General features: G+C 53.8%; 1 pseudogene; it reads left to right on the forward strand.

The window, feature by feature from the left end:
• The first annotated feature begins 3,359 nt into the window (after positions 1-3,359).
• LOC110529008 lies at positions 3,360-4,424 on the forward strand (annotated as a pseudogene).

The following is a 4,424-nucleotide window of genomic DNA, read 5'->3' on the forward strand; positions in this document are numbered from 1 at the left end:
TTCCGGAATCATCTGCATTACCCGCGTACCAAATTATAGCTTGAGTGAAACGTTTGAAACCGCGTGCGCCCGCAAGTGCGCGTGCGTGTTTCCAACCAGAGTGCTAAGACATACTGTACCTATAGTATTTTCTTGTAAATAAACCTAAATCGTTCATTATTTTGTCCTCTTTCAGATATGACTAACTATTTCCAATGGTGTGAAAAGTACCCAATTGTCATACTTGAATAAAAATAAAGATATCTTAATATAAAATGACTAATGTAAAAGTAAAAGTCACGCAGTAAAATACAACTTGAGTAAATGTCTAAAAGTATTTGGTTTTAAATATACTTAAGTATCAAAAGTAAATGTAATTGCTAAAATATTATTTATTCCACATTCCTTATATTAAAACCAGAAGGCACAATATTATTTTTTTATTTTATTTACAGATAGCCAGGGGCACACTCCTACTGCCTCTGTCAGATCAGAGGCAGTAGGGATGACCAGGAAGGCTCTCTTGATAAGTGTGTGAAAAGGACAATTTTCCTGTCCTGCTAAGCATTCGAAATGTAACTATTACTTTCGGGTGTCAGAGACAGTGGAGTGAAAATAAAAGTTGTCAAAACTATATATATTAAAGTAAAGTACAGATACCCCAAAAAACGACTTAAGTAGCACTTTAATAAGTCGTTTTACTTAAGTACTTTACACCACTGACTATTTCTAGTGGGTTTATTCTATCAATGCCAAACAAAACAGGTTACCTATAATTTTTGTCAAGTGCGTTGTAGTTTTTTCTTTGTGTGAGTATGTGCTTATGTGTGTGTATGTGTGTGTCTGCATGTGCATGTGTTTTGGATGCATGTGTGGATCTGTGTGTGTGGATCTGTGTGTGTGTGTGTGTGTGGATCTGTGTGTGTGTGTGTGTGTGTGTGTGTGTGTGTGTGTGTGTGTGTGTGTGTGTGTGTGTGCCTTAGACCACAATGTTACTATTAAGGAGCCTACTCCTTTAAAGTCCAAATAACTTATATGTTATGTTCAGAGGTAAACTGGCTCTGTCAGCAAAAACAGCCAAATATTCCATCTAAATGTCAATCGATTCTCAATAGTGATAGGGTTCTAAAACATAAAGCCTTCTATTTTCATATCACTTAAAAAATGATTTAGCAAATGCAACATAAACACTTACTGTACACTGTTTTAACCGGTTTTAACACAGTTGCAGCTGACAGTATTTTCTGATTACAACACTTTTCTGGCATCCTTCTTCCAATACACACAGGTGTTCGGAGCTAATTAGAACAGTCGGTTGCCTCTGTCTTCCGTCGGTCTTCCTTTGACAAGCGCTGTAACATTGAAATATGGCTGTGTGGGAACCCTAACCCTATAAAGGTGTGTAGTAATTTAACCTTTTGTTTTATGAAAAACTTTCTTGATTATATGACAGTAAATACCCAAAGGTATCCAAAGCCGTATCATAAGCAAGGGTTTCAACATGTAGACAAAGCGTTGGGAATATTGTACACAGTCCTGCACCATCGTCAATGCTTCAGCTGAGAACCACAGAGGGAGCCCTCTTTGATAACCCTCCCGTGGTCCTGGGGTCAGGGTGACCCAGGTCCTGTGTGTGGAGGGCTCCCCTTTCTGTGCTCTGCGCTCGCGGGTCAGAGCGACCCAGGCCCTGTGCGTGGAGGGCTGGCGCTCTTGCGCTGGCGGGTCAGAGCGACCGTGCCAGCCACTGGTGAGGCGTGTGCCTTCGAGCGTAGTAGAGAGTCTGCGAGTGTGGCGAGGCTGTGCCCGGCTCCCCGCTCTGCGCTCTGTGCTCTGGCCTCCCCGCTCTGCGCTCTTGGGTCAGAGGGACCCTGCAAGCCACTACACAGGTCCGGACGTGCCTCGCTGTGTGCTAGAGAACAGCCGAGTGTTGTAGTTGTGCTCTGCGCTCGTGGGTCAGAGCGACCCAGGCCCTGTGTTTCCAGGGCTCGCGCTCTGCGCTCTGCGCTCCTGAGTCAGAGCGACCCTGTCAGCCACTGGCGAGGCGTATGCCGTTGAGCGTAGTAGAGTGTCTGCGAGTGTGGCGAGGCTGTGCCCGGCTCCCCGCTCTGCGCTCTGTGCTCTGGAGTGTTCTTGTTGCGCTCTGCGCTCTGTGGGTCAGAGCGACCCAGCCAGCCGCTGCACAGGTCCAGACGTGCCCCGCTGTGTGCTAGAGAGCAGCCAAGTGTTCTTGTTGTGCTCTGCGCTCCAGCCGCTGCACAGGTCCAGACGTGCTCCGCTGTGTGCTAGAGTCAGAGCGACCCTGTCAGCCACTGGCGAGGCGTATGCCGTGGAGCGTAGTAGAGCGTCTGCAAGTGTGGCGAGGTTGTGCGCTCGTGGGTCAGAGCGACCCAGCCAGCCGCTGCACAGGTCCGGACGTGCTCCGCCGTGTGCTAGAGAGCAACCGAATGTTCTTGTTGCGCTCGTGGCTCAGAGCGACCCTGCCAGTCAGAGCGACCCAGCCAGCCGCTGCACAGGTCCAGACGTGCTCCGCCGTGTGCTAGAGAGCAACCGAGTGTTCTTGTTGCGCTCATGGCTCAGAGCGGGTCAACTGCACACGGCTACACACGAGCGCGCAAGCGAGCCTCGAGCATTTTCGGGTCTCGGTCTCCCGCGTAAGCCGGCCCGGCCGGCCCTACGTAGAGTGGATACTAATATTGTCAGCAGCACCCACCCACACCCACACACACACACACACACACACACACACACACACACACACACACACACACACACACACACACACACACACAAAGTGACCGGCGCCCCACCTGTGCCAAGTGCGCTCTTGCCCGCAGCTCAGCGGACCCGATCAGTGGAGCCGAGCGGCCATGGCCGCACGTTTCACGGCCGCGCAGGTTCTAGAACAGATCTTGTCCAGCGTGGACCAAGAAGACTACTCAGATTGCCAGGAGGAGGAGGAGGAGGAAGAGGTTTCGGAAGACGAAGACGGGGAGGAATACAACCCCGAGCACCGCGAGGTCGACGATGCCTCTTCTCCCTCTTCTGAGGAAGAGCAGCCCGAGGAAGAGCCGCCCGAGGACGAGCACGAGGACGAGCGTGAGGACCGCGGCGAGGAAGAGATCTCCTCGGCCCCGGACCAACGGGAGCCGCAGTTGCTGTCGAAAAACGGCAAAATCGAGTGGTCCCCCGTGGCCTATGGCCGCCGCCGCGGGCCCATCGCGATCTGCCACGTCGGGCCGGACCAGACTCCGGGCCCCACGGCCTATGCCGCGACATCGCGTCCGCCTTCCACCTGTTTGTCACCCCGGCGATAGAAAGGATAATTGTGGAAATGACGAACCTGCACGGGGCCAGAAAATACGGCGACGGCTGGCGAACCCATGGACGCCACGGACCTGCGCGCCTACGTAGGGCTGCTGATCCTAGCGGGCGTCTACAGGTCCCGGGGCGAGGCCGCGGCAAGCCTGTGGAACGCCGAGAGCGGCAGGACCGTGTTCCGAGCCACCATGCCGCTCAAGGTCTTTCACAGGTACTCGAGGCTGCTGCGACCGCCAGTCGAGACCCGCCAGACTCGCCACGGACAAACTCGCAGCCATACGGGAGGTCTGGGACCTGTGGGAGGCGCGGCTGCGGGCCTCTACAACCTGGGGCCCGACGTGACGGTGGACGAGCAACTGGTCTCGTTCAGAGATACTGTGCTTGTGCTTGTGCTTGCGCGTGTGTGCTCGCGTGTGCTTATATGTCTATACAGAGAGGCAGTGCTGCCGTAGCAGCGGTACAAGCAGCGGCTGTAGCAGCGCTGGCAGCGTGTGTAACACAAAAGTTGGCCCTTGGCCCCCGTGACACAGTAACCACACTAATCTCTTGTCCCCTTTCCAAAAGGCTGCTGTCCTTTCCGTCAGTACATCCCAAGTAAGCCAGCCAAATACGGCATCAAGTCGTGGGTGGCCTGTGAAGCCAACTCCAGCTACGCTTGGAAGATGCAAGTGTACACCGGCAAGGCGGCCGGCTGAGGCCCCGAGAAGAACCAGGGGATGCGCGTCGTCCTCGATCTGACAACGGGCCTGAGCGGTCGCAACGTCACCTGCGACAACTTCTTCACCTCCTACGACCTGGGCCAGCGGCTCCTCGAGAGGAACCTCACCATGGTGGGCATGGTGAGAAAGAACAAGGCTGAGCTCCCGCCCGCGCTGCTCGAGTCCAGGGGCAGACAGGTCCTGTCCTCCAGGTTCGCCTTCACGCCCACCGCCACTCTGGTGTCCTACCTGGCAAAGAGAAACAAGAACGTGCTACTTTTGAGCACGCTGCACACAGAGGGCCACATTAGCGATCGCCGTGACAGGAAGCTGGCCCTCATCCTAGACTACAACTGCAACAAGGGCGGCGTGGACAACCTAGACAAGGTGGTGGGCACCTACAGCTGCAGACGGATGACTGCCCGCTGA

Source organism: Oncorhynchus mykiss, chromosome 7 (assembly GCF_013265735.2).
Source record: "Oncorhynchus mykiss isolate Arlee chromosome 7, USDA_OmykA_1.1, whole genome shotgun sequence".
Classification (NCBI taxonomy): domain Eukaryota; kingdom Metazoa; phylum Chordata; class Actinopteri; order Salmoniformes; family Salmonidae; genus Oncorhynchus; species Oncorhynchus mykiss.